Source organism: Schistocerca americana, chromosome 6 (genome assembly GCF_021461395.2).
Source record: "Schistocerca americana isolate TAMUIC-IGC-003095 chromosome 6, iqSchAmer2.1, whole genome shotgun sequence".
Taxonomy (NCBI): Eukaryota; Metazoa; Arthropoda; class Insecta; order Orthoptera; family Acrididae; genus Schistocerca; species Schistocerca americana.
In genome coordinates this window covers 362,069,184-362,095,416 of record NC_060124.1, presented here as the reverse complement: position 1 = coordinate 362,095,416, position 26,233 = coordinate 362,069,184, and the positions used below count along the sequence as shown (strand labels likewise).

General features: G+C 43.5%; 1 long non-coding RNA gene across 1 annotated transcript in view; it reads right to left on the bottom strand.

Annotated features, from left to right (window-relative positions):
• The window catches only part of LOC124620379, a 68,373-nt gene extending 52,144 nt beyond the window's left edge, over positions 1-16,229 (bottom strand). The window contains exon 1 of the long non-coding RNA XR_006980175.1: positions 16,098-16,229. This is a non-coding gene — a long non-coding RNA (uncharacterized LOC124620379). The remainder of the gene's footprint in view (positions 1-16,097) is intronic.
• Between the last annotated feature and the right edge of the window lie 10,004 nt (positions 16,230-26,233).

The following is a 26,233-nucleotide window of genomic DNA, read 5'->3' as shown; positions in this document are numbered from 1 at the left end:
TTTGTTCATAATAACATTTTTAATGATAGGTTACACAAGTACTTCGTAACCACTCCCCTTCGTAGACAGTCTGCAGATTTCCATTATCCCATCACTTAATAGTAGTTTTTTATTTGCTTTACGCTCAACCGAACCAACGTCATAGTTCTACTTCATATCTCGACCAGTCATTCCATTCAGTGTTTCTTTCGTTTTGATATGACTGAGTTCACCTGTGACTCATTGATCGCTTATATATTTCTGTATAGTAAGATCTAATAGCCAGTTTGTGTACCAAATAGACACGAGGTGCAGATCCACTTGGATATTTCTGCAGTACACAGCAGATAATACTAACTGTACTGAATGTTCCACCATATAAAATAAAACATTATCACTGACAAGTGGAAGTTTATTATGCCTCTCTTAATTCGCGTTTAAAGAGAAAGGGACATCAAAAAATGCAAACAATAATGAAAACATATAAAGTGAGAACGGTATCAGATTTCTGCATATTTCGTGCAATAAATTTAGTATTTAAGATTCTCATTCAATAACAAAACGCAATCTGAGGTAACTGAAACGTAAACTACTAAGTTTCTTTTAAGTCAACAGTCTGTTTACTGGTTTCATGCTGTCATCCATTTTTTTCGTATATTGCGCTAAAATCTCCATGTCTACGCAACTGCTATGCCTAACATCCTCCCAATCTGTTCTGCGTTTTCTGGTCGTTGTCTGCCTCTACCATTGTTCCCTTTTACTACTCGTTCAGCCGACAAGTCAGCTAGACGTGAAGGCTGTAGCCGATGTATCAGTAACGTACACTTTTTTCGGCAAGGGGGCACTGAAAGACCTAAGTGGAAAGAGGGTTCCTCAGATCTACTGAGATATTTGGGAGAAACAGCCATGACAAAATTATTCCACCCAGTGTGGAAGATATATGACACAGGCGAAATAGCCTCACACTTCAGGAAGAATGCAATAATTTCAGTTCCAAAGAAGACAGGTGCCGACACATGTGAATACTACCGAAACATCAGTTCAATAAGTCATGACTGCAAAATATTGACATGGTATTATTCAGAGAAAAACCAGGTGTCGTGAATATTATCTTTTATTTCGGATTGATTTCGGCGTCCTAATATTACTCCCAATGTTTCACTTTCCTATACATGCTGTATTTGAAGAATGAACTGTTAGATGCCGTCACACTTAAGGCGTCACATGTTATTACGTGTTTCTGCTTTTGTCTGAAATCAGTCTCTTTCATAGTGAAGCATTATTTAGGCTACAGTCTACCGTATTGGCCGGCCTTAGTGGCCGAGCAGTTCTAGGCGCTACAGTATGGAAACGCGCGACCGCTACGGTCGCAGGTTCGAATCCTGCCTCGGGCATGGATGTGTCTGATGTCCTTAGGTTAGTTAGGTTTAAGTAGTTCTAAGTTCTAGGGTACTGATGACCTCAGAAGTTAAGTCTTATAGTGCTCAGAGCCATTTGAACCATTTGACAATCTGCTGTATTGGTTCTCATTGGCTAGTGCTTTAAGAGATTTTTGCATCTGTTGATCGCACATGTACGCAATAAAAATAAGAACAGCGAGAATTGCCACTTACAATTTTATAATCTCCTAAGTTTTCCTCATTTACTTTGATTTCTTTACAAGTGGGAAGACTCAATCGACCTGTGCTTCAGTTGGTATGCACCTCAACGTAATTTACGACGAATAAATTGAAGACTACACGTTTATATGGGCCTGTCATTTGATTTAAGCCTGTGAACTCGACCCGCGCCGAACCCCAGTCTTAATTGCTGCACATATGCATGAATTTACATCACAGGTTTAGGTTCCGTTCTAAAAATTGTAAGAATTAACGCAAAGAGAATGTTCTGTAGCGACGATTGGATTGGAATCCGTACCTGCTTCCTGAATGATGACTTGAAATGTTTTCAGATAGCACGCTAATATGAGTTGTTAGATGACCACATAAATTTGTGCAAGATAACTCGATAATAGCCCTCGAGTCTTATCATCCTAAGACGGCTGTGTCCGACTGAGCACCATTAGCTCTATAGTTCTTCGTGGAGAGCCTTTTCTACGCTACAGGAGAAGAGGGAGAGACAGAGATAGAGTAAAAGAGCAGAGTAAACATCTAGAGTAAACCACACTACGAACGTGGCGTTCAGTTGAACCATAACATCATATATTTCGGCTTGGGGGAATAGAGGAAAGAGTGGTTTGTGGTAGAAGCCGAAGAATGTATGGCAAACAGTGCAAACTGACTTCTCAAGAGCAGGCGCAGCCCTGCAGCGGTGGGCAGGTACACAGCTCGTTCCAGAAATACTTTGGCGCGGAACACAGACTGTGTGTAAAAAAGAGATTGGTGGAACAGTATCGCAAACATAAACTTCCCGTGACGTCAGGGCACATATTTATAATAGTCCTTTACACTACTGTTTACCGCGAAACACAATGCAGTCGTGAGATAACGGATACCCGCAATCTCCTAAGCAGAATAACTCATTCCACGAGTCAATGTACGTATATCATCACGGATACTTATACTTGTATATTTATTTATTTATGCATTTATTTCACTTGGTAATATTAGAGCTTACGGCCGTCACTTACATCTAACCAGATATTCTTAATAAGTTAATATTATAAGGGGCGATAAAAAGGTTTCGAAGGCAACACTAATCCCTTACCTACATGTCGGTGCTTACATACACGCATCGGCGTCGCGATGGGTTACCTGTACGCTGCAGCATCGTCCTCAAACAGAAAATTTTTGATCCCCCCCCCCCCCCTCCCTATACAATACGTGAAGTAAATAAGCAGTAGATGTGTAAGGTTTCTGTAACATGAGAGGTGGTGGATTTGTTTGTAATATTTGCCAGAGACGGTGTACTTTCGGATAACTTGTACAGAGGAGACACTTTGGATACTGACGTTTATATTGCAGCGTAGTCAGTCCGCCCTGGTTAGCATTATTTTATCGAGCGTTGGTAGAACTGGACATGTCTTAGCCGTGTTGCTGTGGAGCATTGACTTCGGAATGCAGTTGCCGCGGTTTGGAACATATGCAGTGTGGTAATATCTGGCTATGCGTTTGCGTGCCTTAGTATTGCATCAAACGCTTTCGCCTGTTTATGGGTTGTTTTCAGTTTTTGTTTTGTTTTTAATATTGTATCTTGTGTTTTGACTATAAGGACACTGTCGGTTTGAGCACCTCATTACAGTACATGCATGAACTCAGGAAAGCCTCTTTGCCTCTTCCTTTTGAAAGCACTGAATGTAAGAGGAATTTTTCAGGTGTTCACTTCGTAAGCTTTCTGTTTTATATCCAAATTACAGTAACTGATAACGTTATCATTAATATGGATTCTGTTTGTGTTAGTCGCTCATGGTTAATACACAACTAAATAGCAATAGTTTTCCAATTATCTCTCACTGACCTTCACATCCCATTTACCGGTTTAAAAGTTTTTAAATACTATTATTTATACACGCACTGCAGCTTGCGTGATCCGATTATTAATAAATGGTTTAAAGGCGCTTGTCTTACGCGCAAGATTTATTTGTAATATCAAAAGCAATGTAATTGCTCCCAGCTCATCTTGTTGCAGATGATTATAATCAAGGTAGGTATGCACTGCAGATTACAGATACGTTGCTGGTAATCCACATCATTCTTAGTGCATTTAAGGAACAGTGAGTGCTTATTCAGTTTGCACAGATTCAGACTGCCTTCAGCCACAGCCTATGTTTATCCTGTATGTCTCTGCGTTACAGTTGTTAGGCCAAACATACTATCGCATTCAGAGTACTGTGTTAAAGAAACCTTGTGTTTTTCTGTATTCGTAGCAGTAAATAGGTACACTTCATATTCCGTGATTAGTCCAGTCATGACGCAAGAATCCTACACAGGTACGTATGTAAACGTTGGTCTGGTTAACCTACAGTTAAAAGATTGTTTAAATATTCTGTATTAGAAATTCATATATAAAACCTAGGCATAAAGTTGATACGCACAGCAGTCACATCTAAGTCGGATTGGTAACTTTCACCGAGATTCCGTAAAGAGCACACTACTATAAGAACTGGAAATCCACACGGTATAACGAAAGTTCACACAGTCTCACATAATGGTATCATACTGGCAGCTAGAAGTATAATGCTTACAAATAGTATAGCAATCATTACAGTAAGCATAATAACATGAGCAGTAAATAATAATCAATTTCATAATAATAATCTGGTAATAATAATATTAGATATAGTAATAAATACATTGTATTTCAGAAATGCCAGTCTAATTAAACTTTTTAACAATTTCCTCATTATGTTTTCGTCGAATTTGAGAAACGACATCTAACAGAAACATAAGGAATAAAATCTGAAGAAGAAGCTGACCGACAGTGAGAACACCGAGACATAGCGGGGTAAGGCTAGCTTATGGGATGGAGGAAAGAAAACGAAAATGGATTGGGATGAAGAAAGCATGGAGTCTTTACAGTTTGACGGATATACTCGTTTGTTGTTGGACAGACAGAAAACGACTGGCATATGCCAAAAGGGAGGTTACGCCGGTGAGAGACCAGCTAAGGCTTTAATTTAATTTTATCCATATTTTGCAACTTCAAACGTGACTGTATTCCGAAATGCATCGTGTACTTAATAAAACACGAAAATTTGTGACTGAAGGTGTTGTTTAAGTCACTGCATGCAGAGCGTAATCAGATATAATTGGTGACGCCGTTTCTCAAATGGTTCAAAGGGCTTACCTTCTGAGGTCATCACTCCCCTAGAACCCAGAACTACTTAAACCTAACTCACCTAAGGACATCACACACATACATTGCCGAGGAATGATTCTAACCTGCGACCGTAGCGGTTGCGCGGTTCCAGACTGTAGCGCCTAGAACCGCTCGGCCACCTCGGCCGGCCGCCGTTTCTCGCCACAAGCCGTATGTACGCTTGTTTCATGGTACTTTGGTTTTAAGAGAGTAACAAATAAAACTTGGTATCACCGATAGCGATTTCCTATTTCATTGATTTTGTTATGGCAAAGGCAAAACAAAAGTCAAACACAGAAACAGCCTAGAGCCGCGTTACTGAAGTTCTGTCCCACCGACACTTTTGTGGGCACCCCACGAAGATCTGAGAAAAATTTACTAGATCTAAATCAATAACAAATAATTCCGCGAAATGGACTACAGAACCTGAAGACTTGATATCACGTGAATTACCTGCAACGGTGTAGTCACAGTTTCTCGAGGCACGTGTGACAACTAGAAATTTTCGGTTAATCACAGGTTTATTATTACTCCTTTCTTACCTATTCATCTGCGGATTACATGGTTTACGACTGTTCCAGGTAATACATTTGGAATGGAAACGCTTAGCCGTCCTTATCACAACCGTCATAAGGTGTTGTCTGATGGATATGAACGCGGTAAATCTACAACTGCAAACCACAGTGGGGCGCTTAGCATACCTACCATTCTACCACTTAGGGCTTCTTCCCATATCATTAGCGTATGATGCATGGGAAGAATGATAGCTTGACGTTCGCGCTTCCCGCGCCCGGGTTCCCGGGTTCGATTCCCGGCGGGGTCAGGGATTTTCTCTGCCTCGTGATGGCTGGGTGTTGTGTGCTGTCCTTAGGTTAGTTAGGTTTAAGTAGTTCTAAGTTCTAGGGGACTGATGACCATAGATGTTAAGTCCCATAGTGCTCAGAGCCATTTGAATGATAGCTTGAACACCTCTGTGCGCTCTATAACTAATCTAATTTCCTCTTCCCGATCCCTTCGGGAGTGATACGTAGGTGGCTGTAGTACATTCCTACGAGGTCGTTCAGTAAGTAATGCAACTTTTTTTTTTTTTTTTTTTGAAAGCACGTTAGTTTTATCAGGACTCCAATATAGCCAATTTACCCACTCTTTCGGCTACAAAACCTTATTTTTCATCGTAATCTTCCTCCAGTGCGACGGCTTACGCCACCTTACTAAGAGGGCCTGCAGGCCCAGATGGACCCACTCTAATGGTCGATGTCGGAATCAACGTCTTGCTGCATCAATAACCTCCCCATCATCCACGTAATGCTTCCCAAGGAGTCTGTCCTTGTTTGGGTCGAACAGGTGGAAGTCGGAAAGTGCGAAATCCGGGCTGTAGGGTGAGGAAGAACAGTCCAACGAAGTTTTTTGAACTCCTCTCGGGAGCGCAGACCTTTGTGAGGCCTTTCGCAAACATGGAGAAGGCGAAGTTCCTTTGCGTTTTTGTGGCGACGAACATGCTGAAGTCGTTTCTTTGCGGAAAACGTCAAACAGAATAACCCCTTCAGAGTCCCAGGAGACCGTCGCCATGGCTTCACCGTCTCATGGGGCTGAACGGAAATTTTTCTTCGGAGGAGGTGTGGCACCACTCCATGGCTTGCGGTTTCGTTTCCGGTTCGAGGCGACGAACCCACTTATCATCGCCTGTGATGACTGTCGACAAAAAAATTGTCACTATCAGCCTCTTAACGCGCCAGTATTTCCGCACAGATGGTCCTTCGTTGCTGTTTACGGTCTTCTGTTAGGCTCTGAGTACCCCAACTGGTTGGCGATTGTGTCAGCACTAGCAACAGAGACGTCCAGTTGATCAGCGAAGTTTTTGATTGTGATCCATCGATCGCCTCGAAAGAGAGCGTCCGCTCGTTCCAACATTGCAGGAGTCACAGCTGTACGCGGCCGGCTGGCACGCGGTAAATCCATGGACTTACTAAATGGGTAGATCGAACAGGTCTGCACGACCTTGTTGCGATGATGACAGATGCCTCGCCCAACGGCCCACCGTGCTTTTGTTCATTAACAGATCTCCGTAGACATTCTGCAAGCTCTTATGAATATCTGTGATGCGCTGGTTTTCCCACAAAAGAAACTCAGTGACAGCTCTCTACTTGGAGCTCACCTCCGTTACAGATACCATTCTGAAGGCTAAACATAGCGCCGCCATTATCGTAACTTCATAAAGGTTTAGGGGATTGTAGCGGGAATATTTCACGATCTCCCACATTTTTTCAACCGAAATTAACCGACAAAAAGTGTTAAATTACTTACTGAACACCCTTCATAGATTCCTCACTACGGTCAAAAATCTGTGACCATTCGTGCTGACCTTCTTGTATACAATCAGTATTCTCCGTTCGTCCTTTTTGTTATGGGTGGCTATACCTGAGCAACATTCTATGACGGGTCGCAGGTCCTTTGTAGACTAACTGCATTGCCCTACAACCTACTACCGCTTGCTTTACCTACGACCAAGCCTGTACAATTTATATATTTCATTTCGTTACAAATTTTTATTTGTGTGAGTTGACGGATTCCATCACTGGACTGTAGTCATAGATTACTACGTTTCTCCGTTTTGTGAAGTGCATAGTTATTAAGATGTAACGGAATATTTGTGCAGCATTTCTACAATAATACTTCATTAAAGATAACCACCATATTAGCGAAAAGTCTGAGGTTGCCATTAATATTGCCTGCAAGGTCGTTAATATAAAACAGAGACTCCATCATACTTTGCTGCTGCACGTCGAAAGGGAAATCGAATGCGAATCCATGGAACTAACCACTGAGCTACCTCGCTTGCTCATACGATCGTACTTTTGATAATAAGCATAGGTGTGGTACTGTGTCACATACTTTTCGGTAGTCAAGAAACACTGCATCTACATAACTGCCTTGACCGATGACTTTCAGTATCTCATGTGAGATGTTTTCGGAATCGATGCTTTTTGACATCTAGGAGATAACCGCATTTGAGATACCTTATTACATCTGAAATCAGAATACGCTAATATTCCACAATAGATGGATGTCGAAGATATTTAACGATGGTTTTGCGGATCACTTCTGCTACCCTTCTTGTGGGAAAACGTGCTGTAACTTTTACGTTTGAAATTCGGACAATTGTGTATTTATTTGTTGTAGGGCCTGAGTAATCTAGAACCAACGTTCACGAGGATGTGTTTGTAAAGTTTTGCTTTGTACTGCGTACATCCAGTATGGAGAAATACACGTTCTTATTTACACAAGCGGGCTTCACATAAGAGCAGCACTTGCTGATTGAAAGCATAGGGTTACATTAAAATGATTCCATACGATCAAAACCAAATTCAAAGTCGGGAAATACTAAATGCGGTGTATCTCAAGGTTCAGAATTTGTCTCTCTTCTGTTCTTGACTTACATGAATTATCTTTGGAGGGCTATTACAAAACGATGACAACTGCTGATGAAGCATTTACGCTGGTATGGGGCCAAACACATCTACACCATACAAATCCTGGAGAATAGTACAACAGGCGTATAACTGATTTGCAGCAAACAGTGTAACTATCAGTCTTATAGAAACTCATGTTATGCAACTCCAAACGAATGAAAATGACCTACTGGTACCAAATGTAGAGATCAATGGGCATACACTAAATTAAACTCCGTGTTTAACATTCCTAGGCTTCCAGATGGATAATTTATAGAGATGACACTTTCCTGTGGCTACATTAGTCAAAAATCTCTGTTCTGCCTGCTTTGAAACCTCTATTGACTTGAAGACAGAATTCTGAGCACACACTTTTAATCAGTGCTGTCCTGCAACATAATCTTCTTCATCAATGCAATTATCCCAAAAACCTTTTTAATCTACTTCACAGTGGTTTGTAGAGTATAGACGTAGAAGCTATCAGTGCAAAGTTCATGCAAAATTGACATCCAAACATCTTACAGGAGACTTTTTCAGGGAACTGAGGATTCTATCAGTCACGTGACAATACATTTACGTTACTTTTACTTATAACAACAGTGAATTTAGGAACAATTATGAAATTTAATACAGCTGTAGTAGATGTTAAATTCACTTCCTTGCAGACTTTGTGTCAAATAATGTAGCGATTTTTCTGAAATCTTTAAAGGAGCATACAGAATTGCTTTCGGGCCGGTATTTTTCTTTCGTTCTCAATTTCACAAAGAATTTCTAATTTTTGACTGGGTTACGTAATCCAAATTAATTATAATCAAGAAATAAGACAATGAAAGATAGAAGAAAGGGCACATTTTGGGTGATTTCGGATCCAAGCACCCTCTATCAAGCACGAACGTCACTAGCTATCACTAGCTGTTACGACCAGCCAACAGACAGTTTTGATGCAATCTGTACTGTTACACTTAAACTGTAGGTAAGAAGCTAAAGAGAATATCATCATCTACATATACAGGATGTACCAGAGGAATGATAATTATTCAGTGATATGACAGGAACACTCATTTGAAGCAAAAAACTTCATATGTACCTTTGTCCTATTTCGAATAGTTTCCGAGATAGAACACATTTAATGTACATTTGTTTTTAGCTAGTGGCGCGTACGTATGTGTCTTTCCGATACAGCTTCTTTGACGTTTTGCTACACATCTAGACTAATAAAGAGTATGCAGATAGGATGTAGGTTTACGGCTCCTGCGACGGCAGTGCTTCTGCTGCAGTTGAACAATACCGTCGGCGCTTTCCGACATCTCGAATTCCCAAGCGAATTGCCGGAGTTTTCAGCGCATTGCGTGAAACAAGTATTCTTTCAAGTTCCAATTTTTCTTCTGAGCTTATAGTTCAACAATCTATGCAGGAACAGTAGCACCTTGTTGAAATGGTGCAGCGTAGTCCTACCAACACCGCAAGGCCACATCCAGCGCCGCTGTGGCCGAGCGGTTCTAGGCGCTTCAGTCCGGAACCGCGCTGCTGCTACGGTCGCAAGTTCGAATCCTGCCTCGGGCATGGATGTGTGTGATGTCCTTAGGTTAGTTGGGTTTAAGTGGTTCTAAGCCGAGGGGACTGATGACCTCAGATGTTAAGTCCCATAGTGCTTAGAGCCATCTGAACATTTGAACTTCCAGCGCGAACACTACATGCGGAAAACTTGTACCCATTTCACATACAGTGTCCACAATCTTCACATTCGCGACAATGTGACACGACTTGAATTTTGTCACTGGTTATTTACTGTATATGTTTGCTCCTGTCATATTCCTGAAAACAGACCGTTCCTCGTGGAACACATTGTATACTGGGAAAGTAAAATTTCTATTATCATTTCCCGATTATTTCTTCCCATAATCTGTAAAGAGTCTTCTAGCACCTAAGCACACATTTCGTTAGCGTCATCAGACTTCCATACCATTGCACGCAGCCAACTCCAAGTCACGCAAGTAGTGGATTCATTCAGAAATACAGTTATACGCATCGTTAATTGTCGCCACTTGCCGCTGTATCAGGCCACAGCTCTGAACGGACAGGGAAAATACAAGCAAGTAAAGCAAACTACGTTCTTTAGATAACGATGTTACGGGCGGCGAGAGCCAAACAACGCGAGAGCAGCTGAACATTCGTAGTCCAGAGAGGTGTGCTTGTGCGTAATTGAAGGACGTAGTGGGTTGTTTCGCACATACGCATGCTGAATTTCGGAAGTGGTAGATTTCGCATAACTTTGCTAGAGATGCGGTTCGAATTCTGGTAGGTACCTACCTCATAGCGGAAATATTGTTCATGGTTTGTGTTTGTGCCTACTCCTTCGACAGATTTATCAAGCAACCCAATTTTCAGTTGCCCCACTTTTGCTGTCTTTGATAAACTGCACTAAGGTTATGCGGCCGAGCATTTTTACAGAGCAGTATGACGCTACAGCTGTCTGGCATTAAATCTTACGTTGTAAGGCAGGTTCAAATGGTTCAAATGGCTCTGAGCACTATGGGACTCAACTGCTGAGGTCATTAGTCCCCTAGAACTTAGAACTAGTTAAACCTAACTAACCTAAGGACATCACAAACACCCATGCCCGAGGCAGGATTCGAACCTGCGACCGTAGCGGTCTTGCGGTTCCAGACTGCAGCGCCTTTAACCGCACGGCCACTTCGGCTGTAAGGCAGGGATCAAGTATCTATTAAACAAAAACATAGAAATTAATTCTTCGATATGCAGACTGCGCTGCCAAGGGAGAAGTAATTTGCTCATTTCGGAAGAAATGAGCAGCCAGCTTTTGCTGCAAATAGTAGGGTGAAGGAGAGCAAGAAAGCTTATTCCGACGTGCACGACGATATAAGCGTGCTTTCTAAATGTTTACAACATTCATTTAGGCTAACGCTGAAGGGTCAAGAGATACGTTACCCAAATTTTAGTTCATTCCTTAACTTCTGAAAATGCTGAACTTTTCTTAGTGTTATTGGTGTTTAATTTCCATTTAAATTAGTTTCTCCGATCTGAGCCAATTCCACCTTTAACCATTGTCTAAATAACATGAAAAGCTGAACAGAAATTTCTGTGGCGACAGCTGCGTTAAGAGATTGACCACCAACTCGAATGGATAAGGATGGAGCAGTAAACCGATCACGGAACCATCCACAGATACACAGTAAGTGAGTCAGGGAAATCAAGGACAGCCTAAACCTAAATAGCAAGACTTCGGGTCCAGCATCTTGGCAACTACACCATCTCGGTTGCTGTGTGACAAAGAAGGGAAACACGGAAAAATTTATTCAGAGCAAGTGAACGGTAATTGTAACCTTTCACAACGCTAACGCTGACCGAGGAGTTTAACGCCACGCCGGCAACGAAATCGTAAGAAACATAGCACAGGCTCGGACCGCGGAATCTTGGATATGTACCTCAAGCGTTTAGGGAAACCACGAAAAATCTAAATGCGAATTTCTCTGAAAGGTACACGAGGCCAGCGTCTTACTGGTTCACCATCTTGTTTGGTGAAAGAAAAAGAAACGAAGATGACTTGTACGAAGATATTATCCGGCAACAAACTGTTTTATTTGACACAGACACCTCATTTCATTGGCAGTTACGCATTGTCGCCCTCATTGAGCCATTTTATTTTAATACCTCGTCAACGTCATGTGCATTTTTATTTCAAGACATACGCTGAGTTTTTTAATGTATTGTACTTTGCGTACTGGAACAGTGACAAGACGCGGTGCAGTACCTGGTATCTGCTGTTGTAAGATACTAAGCCATTCAACGGGTGATGCTGTTACATGTTGATGTATTCCGCTTACGACATCTGGCAAATTGTTTCCAACGGCTGTTGTGTAATGTGATTGATAATATCCAAGAGGTGGAACTAACTAATCGACAATGACACCGTTTGAAGTATGTTACGAGGAAATACCTTCGTACAAAAAAAATTAATGCACTTGTGGACTCAAGAATAAAAAAAAGCTATTTATGGATGTGCATCAGGTTTTAATGGGAACATTTTAGGTTAGGCTATACTGTGAGTAAGAGACAAAGCACAGGCTTGGACTATGGACGGATAAACATTTGACTTGAGCAATAAACATAAAAACTGGAACTGAACTTTATATACTCAAAATTGTAGTGCAACACAAGGTACTAAAGGATGTTGACCAGTTCCATATCTTGGCAGCGTTATTTGCAATAACAGCGACGTAATGCAGATATCAGCAACATAACTGGGACAGCTTCTGCAGTCTTCCAACGGCTGCGATTCGTATGGTAGTTGTACTCTATAACTGCGTCAACAAAACTTCGGCTGTACTCCTGTATCATGCTACTGATGGCAATATACGCATATGGAACCCGGAAAAGTCAGTAAAATCAGCACACGAGCTCAATGTTTTTCATCGACGATGATTAAGACGAATTCTAAAGATCAGTTATCGCGACCACACTTCAAGAGATGAATTGTGCTAAGAAGTGATATGCACAAAATCGTTTTCAAAGAAGACTGAAGCTTGCAGGGCATGTTTTACACAACAACGATGGAAGACTCCCCAAATCAGTACTATTGTGGAAACCAACTAATGGACACAGAAGTAGAGGAAGAATTTGTAACACTTGGGAACGAACTTTTTCAGAGGACCTGCAGTGCGTGGACATGAACTGGGAGGAAGCTGAAAAACTGGCAGGTGATCGAGTTTGCTAAAGGAAACTTGTTGCCCTGTATGCTACTTACAAGGGAAACTCCCCATCGCAACCCCCTCAGATTTTGTGGTAAGGTGACCCCGAGCATAGGCCATCAAAAACTAAACACAGATCAAGCGTGAAAACAGGAAGGTGGTGGCTGAACTGCGAAAAACGAAGCAAAATATGAACAATGAATGGTCCAAACTGAAGATCAATATTGAGCTAGTTTTAACAGCCATGGTTCGTGCTTGTCTGGTGACGGTATATTTTTCACAAAATTGTGAACTATCCATTCGGTCATTGACGTGTCTATTCGCTGTATTCAGATTTGTGTCTTTATCGTGGTGTACAGTTCGTCTGCAACAGCTATGTGCAACGAAGGGACCTGCACACGCACGTGCCTCCTTTTTGTTCACACAAGTAACACTTGTTATCACTCTTGCGTTCCGTTTTGGAAGTTTTGACTCTTCAATTCCTTTGTTGTAACGTATATCACACCCGTTCATTAGCTGTTTACATTTGTGTGAGAAGTCTATGTGGCACCTCGCCTGCTCTCACTATTCATCAAATTTACGTGCGATGATAATATATTTTTACCACACGCCTCATATTCTAAACCAGCGTATAGTACGACAATTGCTAAGACTACAGAAGAAGAACAGACACGTCAGTGACCAGGCAGACGGTTCCTAAATTTGTGAAAAAGGGGCCTCCAGGGAGATTTGAACACGGATCTTCTACTTGGCAGTCCAACACCGTGACCGCACAACCATAACGCCGTGGTTTTTGCATTTCGTTCCATGTTGCAAATCTGTAGGTTGGACCGTTCACTGTTTCTATTTTGCTTCTTTCTCAACAGTTCGGTACACCTTGTTTTCATGCTTGATCAGTGTCCACTTTTTGACGGGCTATCCGCTGGGCTATCTTACCACTGAAACTGAGTGGGTGGGATGGGGAGTTTCCCTCGTTAGAACTGGAGAAACTAAGACTAACAAGGGGATCGTACGAACTTCCCCTCGCCGATTTGATTCATACTGTCAGTGTTTGTTGGTCACGACTAGGACTTCAACATACGTAAACAGGAACACGCAATTCTCAACCGTTTTCGAGAAAATCGTATTTGAAAATTGTATGCGTGCTTGTATTCTTCGTGTGGTCGCCAATATTTAATGAGTCCGCTGCCGAGCGAATAAGCGTATAGTTTCATAGGGGCAAGCTGTAAGCATCGAATCTCACTATTTGTGCTTTTTTTTCATTCGCACGTAATTCTAACAATAGGTTTGTTTGGTACGCCATGAAACTGTGTGACGACGGAGAGCCGTTTATGAATGTAAATCAAGTTTGTTTTGCAATAGACATATGGAAAAACAACAATAGGCCAAATTCGGCGTTCATTAAAAGTCCGTGTGTCGCAATACCTACTGTTTTCCTTGTTTCTGCTACGAGTAGTTCCCTGGTTCTTGCAGTGTTCCATAGGTTACACATTATACTCCTAACAAATACCGAGCGAGGTGGCGCAGTGGTTAAACACTGGACTCGCGTTCGGGAGGACGACGGTTCAATCCCGCGTCCGGCCATCCTCATTTAAGTTTTCCGTGATTTCCCTAAATCGCTCCAGGCAAATTCCGGGATGGTTCCTTTCAAAGGGCACGGCCGACTTTCTTCCCCGTCCTTCCCTAATCCGATGAGACCGATGACCTCGCTGTCTGGTCTCTTTCCGCAAAACAACACAACCCAACTCCTAACAAATGTAGATACAATAATATAAATAAAACGAATGTACTGATTTGACTGAAAGTTCTTGTGTATCCATTTTATTTGCAATCTCCTTACGAAAATATTTTTCTCTGTAGTCATACCATACATTGGTTGTAGAATATAAGTCATATGGTAAGAATATATTACCGTCAAAAGTAAATATGATGAATAGTGAGGGCAGGCGAGATGTCGCATAGATCTCTCACAGAAATGAAAACGTGTGTGAACTATGTTACAATAAAGGAATTGAAGAGTCAAAACTTCCAAAACGGAACGCAAGAGTCATAACATGTGGTAGTTGTGTAGAACAAATAGGAAGTACGTACGTGTGGAAGTTCCTTCTTTCCACATCGCTGCTGCAAACGCACGTTAAATCACAACACAGACACAAATTTGAATACAGCAGACAAATCGATGACCGGTCGGACAGTTCATATTTTCGTGAAGAAGAAAATAAGTAAATAGGGTACGAGGGAAATTGGAATACGGATCTCCCCATCCGCAGTCCAACACCGTAACCACAGAACGATAACGCCGCCGCTAGACAACTCTGCTGGATGTTGCACATTTTGAGCACGGGCCGTTCAGTGTTCTGATTTTGCTTCTTTCTTCAGAGTTTAGTGCACCTTCTTCCTGTTTTCATGATTGATCTGTGTTTACGTTTTGACGGGCTGTCCACTGGGTCATCTTACCTTGAAACCTGAGGGGGGGGGGGGGGGGGGGAGGAGGAGGTTCCCTAGTTCCCTAGTAAGTCGCCTCTACATCCTCTAGAAGTGTGCAACATGAATAATTGTGAAACACCCAGTACATATACGTCTTGTTACCTACATATACATCTTTTTACCTACACATAGGCTACATCTTTTTACCGTAAGTAACGTAAATCCATGTGATGGCCGTGGTTTAAACCTCCGAAACGCGGTTTAGAAACAAACTGAACGGTTCCAGTAAATCAGTAAATAAGTTTCGCCTTCCCGGTTGGCCATGCCGTCTAACGCACGGCAGATTTGTGTCGAGGTCCGGTGAACCGGCCAGTCTGTGGATGGTTTTTAGGCGGTTTTCCATCTGCCTCGGCAAATGCGGGCTGGTTCCCCTTATTCCGCCACAGTTACACTATGTCGGCGATTGCTGCGCAAACAAGTTCTCCACGTACGGGGCTGCGGCTGCGGCGGGGACGGAGCCTCTCCGTCGTTTCTAGGTCCCCGGTTAACATACACTACAATACAATACAAATAAGTTTCAATTCATAGATTCAGGTCATAATGTCGTCCTTAGAGGCGCACTCATTGCTTCTCGATATGGAATATGCACGATGAAGAATCTGCCCGGAAGAGTAGAAGGAATGAATGGCAATCACTGTCTGGCGAAAGCGTCATAAGACGCGGCCCTTGACCTTACCTCTGCCGGATGCCGCGTCACTGTTGTCCTAGTGCACACGGCCGCGAGAGATGGCTCTGCTTCTGGCGGTTCTGCCGGCGGCGTGCGCTGCGGTTATCGCGACGAGGGCAGTCTGAGCGAGAGAGCGTGGCGCGAGGCGAGCAGCGACTGGAAGGGAGTCTGTGGCTGGCGCGACGCGGGGGCGTCTGCGGTGTGTGCTCTGTGGCGCCCGGCTGGCCCGGGGGCGGCAGAGGGGAGCGGGAGCGCCACGGTCACGCCGCCGCCAAAATAGTTCCGCTCGCTTCCCCCGCCCGCCGCCGTGGCACTGGAGCTGATGCGCGAAGTGGACCTCGATTCGCAACGTGTATTGTCAAGTGTGAGGTGCAGGGGTGCGTATTCAGGGTATCTTGAGAATTAGGCGAAGAAGTGCCGCACTAATTTCCTTCTCCTTTCTTTTCGCCATAATTGAAATCGTACCTCTTCTCGGCACGAGGGCATTAAGCCGTGAGCACACGGACCGTGCATTATAACGTTTGAATGTGCCGAGTTTCTGACGTCATAGTGTGGAAAAAACACATCGTGAGTCTTTCCGAACGCACAGAGGAATATCTAGCAGGTCAGATATTCTAAACATGCGTTTGAACGGAGACCAATGAGACGGATGCACACCACCTACGGCCGGCCGGGGTGGCCGAGTGGTTGTAGGCGCTACAGTCTGGAACCGCGCGACCGCTACGGTCGCAGGTTCGAATTCTGCCTCGGGCATGGATGTGTGTGATGTCCTTAGGTTAGTTAGGTTTACGTAGTTCTAAGTTCTAGGGGACTGATGACCTTAGAAGTTAAGTCCCATAGTGCTCAGAGCCATTTGAATGAATTACTGTAAGTTGCGTGTTGTGAAAATATGTCGTGTCAGGCTACAGCACGTTGAGAATCCATCAAAAACTACGATAAAGCTTTCAGGCAATAGTAAGACACGAAGAAAGTCGCGTACAATTCATCTTCGGTGTAGCGTAATGAGTACAATCGTACAATTGCCTGGTAACAGTTGATGTGTTGCTGGCCGCATGTCACTGGATTCAAAGATTTTTTTTTACCAATCTACACGTTTTCTGATAGTTTCTGATACCTTCTTATTGGTTTAATAAAGGTTTATTGTATTACATTCGATGTTATGCAGATATAAGTGTGCTTTATCTGAGGTGTGAGTTTGTTCAATTGGCTGAATCTACAACACAGCTCGCACTACTTGCAATAAGAAATTCTCCAGTTTCTTGTTTCAAGAATTGATTTCGCCTGTTGTAAGGATTCTGCTGCTGAATAGGCACAGTGATCAACTAAAAATGACATTACGGTTTTACTATAATGTGAGTGTAATGAAATAATTTTTATCTTATGTGTAGAACTATTGTAAATTTGTCTCACACTGTTAGCTGCGCGGGATTAGCCGAGCGGTCTCAGGCGCTGCAGTGATGGACTGTGCGGCTGGTCCTGGCGGAGGTTCGAGTCCTCCCTCGGGCATGGGTGTCTGTGTTTGTCCTTAGGATAATTTAGCTTAAGTGGTGTGTAAGCTTAGGGACTAATGACCTTAGCAGTTAAGTCCCATAAGATTTCCCATACATTTGAACATTTCTCACACTGTTTGTAACGGAACTTTCATGAACTGATGTCCTTTCTAACTAGACATTACACTTCCGATTTCCTTATTACATGGTCATTGATACTGAAGTGTTTACTTGGGTATATGACAGACGGAACAACATGGTTAGCACGTCTACAAAGGGGGAAATGTACGTAAGCGCAAGTCGCAGCGTTTCTGAGCGTTCAGCAGCACGTTGAACTCGGCACTGTCAACGATGACGCTCGAACGTTCCGTGTGCTGACGAGTTGTTACCGAGATGCTCAGCAACTTCCAGTGGCAGTCGCTACAAGGGAGGGGGGCGTTCTGCGTCACTAAGAGGCATACTGTTTTCAAATTTCGAGAGCTTACGTTGCAAGATGAGTCGAGCAACACATTGCTCCCTGCGTCGTACGTGTCGCGAAAATTGGAGAAATTAGATCACATACGGAGCTTTACCGGCAGTCATTTCTACCCCTCGCCATTCGTGAGTGGAATAGGGGAGGGAGGAAAAAGATAGTGGTACCAGAAGTAGTTCGCATTCGGGAGGACGACGGTTCAATCCCGCGTCCGGCCATCCTGATTTAGGTTTTCCGTGATTTCCCTAAATCGCTCCAGGCAAATGCCGAGATGGTTCCTTTGAAAGGGCACGGCCGACTTCCTTCCCCGTCCTTTCCTAAACCGATGAGACCAATGACCTCGCAGTTTGGTCTCTTCCCTCAAAACAGCCCAGCCAGAAGTAGTCTCCGCCACCTACCGTAAGACGGCTTGCGGAGTACAAAACTGGTTACAATACGAGGTTCATTCCGAAACTAATACCTCCCATTTATTTTCATGGCGACGGGAACAAATACAGAAAGCAAAATAACACACCTAGATTTACGCCCTCACTCAGAAAGCCATCTTAATCCTAGTTTACACGACACTAGGCTGCACCCAATTGCGCAGTCGACCATTGCACATGCGTGCCGCGCAATTGCGCAACTCGTTGCTGAAACTAAACTCTTTTGGCTTGTTCCAGCTTTGGCGACACTGATATGTCTCGAGGCTAGGTGTGTCGGTAGAGTGTAGACGTACAGAAATGTGCAGTGCGGAAAAGAGGATAATTTTCACATTTTCGTTATTTATGCTTCGCATGGGTGTTAGTGAGATTTCAGTAACATTGATTACAAAAACAAACAGCGACATGTTTCTGCGCTTGAGACCGTCATATCCGATCTGAACACAAATGTGTTGACAACATATGAGCAGCAGGGCAAAATATGTTAAATTGGATGCATTTATACAACTAAATGAAGGAAAATACAGGCAAGCAAAACATCTGGCGGTGGTTGAAATGAAATGGCTATAAGCACTAATGGGACTTAGATCATCAGTCCCCTAGACTTAGAACTACTTAAACCTAACTAACCTAAGTACATTACACACATCCATGCCCGAGGCAGGATTCGAACCTGCGACCGTAGCAGCAGCGCGGTTCCGGACTGAAGCGGCTAGAACCGCTCGGCCACAGCGGCTGGCCTCTGGCGGTGGAACTGCTCACGTCTACAAAATTAAAATCCATTGAATCAAGTTGACCGATTATTTTTTTAAGAAAATTGTTGACGGGGGGAAAGGCTACACAAATCTGGGAAGTTTAATTCTTTATTCGATATTCATTTATTTAAAAATTTACAGCAGTGCTTCCCATTTGCCAATTGTAGTACACTAAGTTGACAGAAGTCAGGGAATGGCGATATGCAAGTACACAGATGGGCGATAGCATCGCGAGCATAAGGTATAAAAGGGCAGTGGACTGGCGGAACTGTCATTTCTACTCAGGTGATTCATGTGAAAAGGTTTCCGACGTGATTATGTCGGCACGACGGTAATTAACAGGCTTTGAGCGCGGGATAGTAGTTGGAGCTAGTCGCATGGGATATTCCTTTTCGAAAATCTTTACTGAATTCAGTATTCTGACAGTCACAGTGTCAAGAGCGCCGAGAATACCAAATTTCAAGCGTTACCTCTCACCACGGACAACACAGTGGCCGTCGGCCTTAACGAACGACAGCAGCAGCGTTCATGTAGAGTTGTCAGTGTTAACAGACAAGCAACACTGCGAGAAATAACCGCAGAAATCAATGTGGGACGTAGGACAAACGTATCAGTTAGGACAGTGCGGCGAAATATGGCGTCAGTGGGCTATGGCAGCAGACGACCGTCGCGGGTGCCTTTGCTAACAGCACGAAATCGCCTGCAGCTCCTCTCCTGGACTCATGATAGTGTCGGTGGGCCCTTAGAAGACTTAAACCCATTTCCCAGTCAGATGAGTCACGATTTCAATTGATAAGAGCTGATGATAGGGCTCGAATGTGGCACAGATCACACAAAGCCACGGACCCAAGCTGCCAACAAGGCACTGTACAAGCTGGTGAAGACTCCCATAATTGTGTGGGCTGTGTTCACCTGGAATGAACTGAGTGCTCTGGTCCAACGGAACCGATCATTGATTGGAGATGGTTATGTTCGGCTACTTGGAGACCATTTGGAGCCATTCCTGGACTTCATGTTTTCAAACAACGATGGAATTTCTATAGACACACTGCGCCACCGCACCGGGACACTTCTGAACGATTGGTTTGAAGAACAGTCAGGTCAATTCGAGAGAATGATTTGGCCATCGATCGAATGTGTATGGGTCATAAACGAGAAGTCAGTTCGTGCACAAAGTCCTACACTGGCAACAATTTCGCAATTATGGACGGCTATAGAGGCAGCATGTCTTAATATTTTTGCAGCGGACTTCCAAACACTTGCTGCGTCTACGCCACGTCGAGCTGCTGCACTACGGCGGACTAGAGAACATCCGACACGATATTAGGAGGTATTCCATTATTTTTATCGTCTTGTTGTATGTTTAAACTTTTCTTAATAGTAATTATTGCTGTTAATGTTAATAATTATTGGTGTTAATAGAAATGCGTCAGCACCAACTAAAACTGCATCTTATACCAGACGGAGATTTCTGGACTGTACTGCGCGCAATGTGGTTCGTAATTTCAACATTACAGTATCTTTATTCCTTAGTGCATTATTAACTCCACGTAAATGAAACGTGAACTGTTTTGGTGACATTCTAAGATGATTAAAATAACTTCTAGGTTCTTCTATAAACACAACTTCTTTCAGCAATGTCGCTGAGCAACCGAGCTGACGTCTTTTCGGTATCGCGTCACGCACCCAAACACGTTTCTCATTTCTTTTCCTATGCAGTGATACCACGCTAACGTGCTTTAACTTCGCCACAATTCGTGCAGCTGCCAAAACTTTGATTTCAGACATGACTCAGGCACCCAGAAAACGTCCAAACTGTACACTGGTGTCGCTGTCTCTGCAGTCATATATGAAACCATTTGCGTTCCAAGTGACGAGTGGCGCAGCGTCGTCGTGTAAACTAGGCTTTGCGGGGTTTGTCGGACGGGTTTGTAGTACCAGTTGTTGTGACTTAGCAAGATAGCCAAGTCACAACGAGAGGAAGCCGAAAGGCACGCGCTTAAACTCACGCAGGCTGGCGTGAGGTCTGAAACAGGATACGTAATGAATGCTATAAAGAAAAGTACGTAGCTTCTGGAATACTTAACTTTAATCCACATTTGTAGAACATCGCTATTGATGATACATTAATAGAATCTCAATATCAATTGAATACGGCGCCTTGCTAGGTCGTAGCAAATGTAGCTGAAGGCTATGCTAACTATCGTCTCGGCAAATGAGAGCGTATTTGTCAGTGAACCGTTCCTTGCAAAGTCGGCTGTACAACTGGGCGAGTGCTAGTACGTCTCTCTAGACCTGCCGTGTGGTGGCGCTCGGTCTGCAATTACTGACAGTGGCGACACGCGGGTCCGACGTATACTAACGGACCGCGGCCGATTTAAAGGCTACCACCTAGCAAATGTGGTGTCTGGCGGTGACACCACACCAGTATCTTTTCCCCCCTGTTTCCCTGTTACATTCGGAAATGACGCATGCGAAGAATGACGAAAATGTAAACCGTTAATGTTGCCGGAGGACGATGAATTTAGAAGTACTGCACAGTGGTTCCGATCCATTCAGATTTCAAAAACTGACTTGTGTCAGAGAATCACTTATTATTCACAATTGACATGCACAAAACGAAATACGCACCTTCGCCGTCAAGCATACGAGTCGCGCGGGCCACAAAGCCACAAGCTACGACACCCGACCGGTAGACTATTCAAAACTGTTGTCTCGCAGGGGAGAGTGTCCCGTTATGCGCCCTTGACGAGTGACCTGCTGGCTGCTATTCTGTTAACATACAAGGGTTGTAACTGGCTCCCGAAAACCGCTCCCGTAAACAAAACAAAGAGAGAACACTGAAACATAAAAAATGACGAAAAACTGAATCTGCTGCAAGGTACATGCAGAACAAACTAAAGAAAACATACAAGATAAAAAACACGAATACGCTCTTCGCGTTTGTTATCACTTCACTCTGCAAAGGACGTAGCTTACAGACTGGTCTCTTGGGAACCCCTTGCGGTGTGCGAATAGTGGCCACTTGCACCATTACGCCACACTGACAGCGTACTCCTTCAATAACGGTCAGCTTCCAGCGTATGGGTGGCAGGTTGTCTCTGCTTTTACTACAACCATCTTTTACTACGACCAAAGCGCCAGGTTGCGCATTGTAATAGGCCTGCTGCTGCAGATGATGTAGGCTGTCAGATGACCAGTGCCGCCAAAAGATCTGGAATCCCTGCTGCAGTAGGTAGATCTGGCTGAGGCTCGTCGTGACTGAGGTTCCAATCAGGAAATGAGGACCTGGGAGTCAATAGGATTGCAAGGTGGGGGTGTGAGAGGGAGAGAGTTCAGGCTAGCCTCAATTTGGCAAGTCAGGGTTGTCAACTATTGGAATACTAAAATGTAGACTTTCACGGCCGGAAATATCATTTCCATTATAATTATCCGGGCTGTTATGTCGTGGTCGGTTGATGAATTCTGTGGTGATTCCCAACGTTTCGTCTCCGGCTGCGGGAGACATCTTCAAGGGGGTCCGTAGCTCGATGGAAGGTCCAACACAGTAGCGAGCCATGGGTGTGTTGGACCTTCCATCGAGCTACGGACCCCCTTGAAGATGTCTCCCGGAGCCGGAGACGAAACGTTGGGAATCACCACAGAATTCATCAACCGACCACGACATAACAGCCCGGATAGTTATAATGAAACTATTGGAATGTTGGACATATGACTCCCATCGTTCGCCGCAAGTGGTACTCGAAGGACTTTACTGCTTCCTCCCATATCTGACCAAAGTGTGTTGACACCTGAAGGAATGAACTGCTATTCGATGCCTTCTTCGAGCAACTAAGTCTGCTGATAGTGAGTCCTTATAGCAGTATGTAGCTCCAGAGTTCTTGACTAACTCCAACATAGTTGGAAGTTTGTCAGATTGTGGCAGTAAATACACAAATCTTTTAAGAGTCGCTAGGAATACTTCGGCAGCCATGCTGCCAGTTACCTCCAAATGCACTGCTCGTGTCACCAGGCACACAAACACGGCAACAGAATACTGTTCCTATAATTTGGATTGCCGTGAGTCAGTTTTCACATAGAAGGGTCCTGCACAATCAATCCCGCAGTGGAAGAAAGGGCTCATAGCTTCTACATGTGAGGGTGGCAATATACCATGGGCTGTAGTGCAGGACATGCCGTTAACCGCTGAGAAGTCATCTCATCACTGATGCAGGACATGCGTATGAGTGATGCTCGTATGACAGATCAGCATTTTGTACCCTGCCTCCAAACCACAGTAATTTCATGCCATCGAGGATAGGAAGCAATGATTTGAGCCTGCTATTCTTGTCTGAAGGTAAAATGGTCACCCATTCGGATCTCTGGGCGGGAACTGCTCAGGAGGATGTCGTTATCAGGAGAAACAAAACTGGCGTTCTACGGATCGGAGCATGGAATATCAGATCGCTTAATCTTGCAGGTAGGTTAAAGTTACAAATAGTGGGAATTAGTGAAGTTCGGTGGCAGGAGGGACAGGACTTCTTATCAAGTGAATACAGGATTACAAATACAAAATCAAATAGGGGTAATGCAGTAGTAGATTTCATAATGAACTACAAAATAGGAATGCAGATAAGCTATTATGAACACTATAGTGAAGGAGTTATTAGTAGTAGTAGTAGTAGTAGAGGGGTTTTGTGGGCGCACGACAACAAGGTCTTAAGCGCCCGTTCAGTATCATAGTGAGACGGGTGTCATGAAAAAAAAAAAAAAAAAAAAAAAACTCAGAATATTTACATAAAACGGAACATAAAACACGGGAAACAATCATCGGAAAAGATGTGCTCACCCACACCGAAGCGTGGGATGAAGCAGGGCGTCAGCAGTAAAACATGGACAACACAGGAAGAAAACGAGAGAGGGGGCTAAAACAATGTAGCAGATGGAAGTGGCCGGCTGACCGCAAGGAAAAAAAGGGAGGTGTCAGCCACTCTGCAATACACTAATACCTCCAGCCTAAAAGTTTAGGCCAGAGTCCAGACACATCACAAAACTTAAAAACCCTAGACACACACGTCTCATCATTAGCTAAAACACAGGGCAGATCACCATCAACTTGTGCTTCTGCCCTTGCATCACGGTATAAAATGCAGTCTGTTAAAATGTGTCGGACAGAGAGTTATTATAGCCAAGATAGACACAAAGTGCACCCCCACCAAAGTAGTACCAGTTTATATGCCAACTAGCTCCGCAGATAATGAAGAGATTGAAGAAATGTGTGATGAGGTAAAAGAAATTATTCAGACGGTTAAGGGAGACGAAAATTTAATTGTAATGGGGTTTGGGAATTCGATAGTAGGAAAACGAAGAGAAGGAAAAATAGTAGGTGAATTCAGACTGAAGGAAAGGAATGAAAGGGGAGGCCGCCTATTAGAATTTTGCACCCTAACACTTCGTTTAAGAATCATGAAAGTAGGTTGTATAAATGGAAGAGAGCTTGAGATACTGGAAGGTTTCAGACTGGTTATATAATGGTAAGAAAGAGTTTTCAGAACCATATTTTAAACTGTAAAACATTTACAGGGGCAAGTGTGGGCTCTGACCACAATTTATTGGTTATGAGCTATAAATTAAAACTGAAGAAACTGGAAAAAAGTAGGCGATAAAGAGATGGGACCTGGATAAGTTGGGAAAAAAAACAGAGATTGCTGAGAGATTCAGACGGAGCATTCGGTAACGATTGACTAGAACAGAGGAAAGGAATACGGTATAAGATGAATGGATAGTTTTGAGAGATGTAATAGTAAAGGCAGCAAAGGACCAAATAGGAAAAAAGAGAAGGCCTAGTATAAAATCCGTGAGCAACACAGGATATATTGAATTTAATTGATGAAAGGGGAAAATATAAAAATGCACTAGATGAAGCAAGCGAAAGAGAATACAAACGTCTAAAAATTGAGATTGACAGGCAGTGCAAAATGGCTGATCAGGAATTGCTAGAGGACAAATGTAATTATTAAGAAGCTTATATAAGTAGGGGAAAACAGATACTGCCTAAAGAAAAATTAAAGAGACATTTGGAGAAAAGAGAACCAGCTGTATGAATTGTTTCGGCATATCGACAAGCGCCGGCACGAAGACGTTGGAAGAGCAAAGAAGAGAATATAAGCGCCGCTCCTGCCAGCCTCAGGTGGACAGTATTGGGACAGTACTCGCACAGTACTATAAGAGCACTACGATAGTAGTGGCATGTGATCCATATCAACTGATTACATGGACCTTGTGTACAGCAAAGGACTTTAATTGTTTGCATGTTGCCCATCGCTTGTGACACCGTTGTAAATTTAAAGCTAAGTATCGTCAATCTTCTTATTTGTAATAAAAACTATTAACATGATTTGCTTGAATTGCTGTACAGCATTCCAAGAACGCAGCATCCTTTATGCACCCTGTATGAAACGAGTGAGCAGAACCCCACATTTCAAAAAAAATGGTTCAAATGGCTCTGAGCACTATGGGACTTAACATCTGTGGTCATCAGTCCCCTAGAACTTAGAACTACTTAAACCTAACTAACCTAAGGACATCACACACATCCATGCCCGAGGCAGGATTCGAACCTGCGGCCATAGCAGTCGCACGGTTCCGGACTGAGCGCCTTAACCGCAAGACCACCGCGGCCGGCGAACCCCACATTTGGAGATGAGTATCCGCCGAGCCCAATGCCTGACAGCCATGGAATTTTGTATGTTGCTGGCTTCTCTCTTGTCTTTACTTTTCAGGGGCTTTTCTTTGCTTTAACAGCTTCTTGTCGTTTTTGCTAATCAGTGTTTTCAGGTGGGCGTTGCAGAAAATTTCTTTGCTTGCTTGCCTTGTCTGTTTCTTGCATGTGTATCTTCCATCATCCCCACCCCACCTGTCCCGCCCCCTGCTCAGGCGTCACAGCCACAAGTGTTAGATGCAACACAGCCAATGCAGATGTTTAGCTCCAGACGCAACAGATCTCCATGTTACTCCACACGGTGCA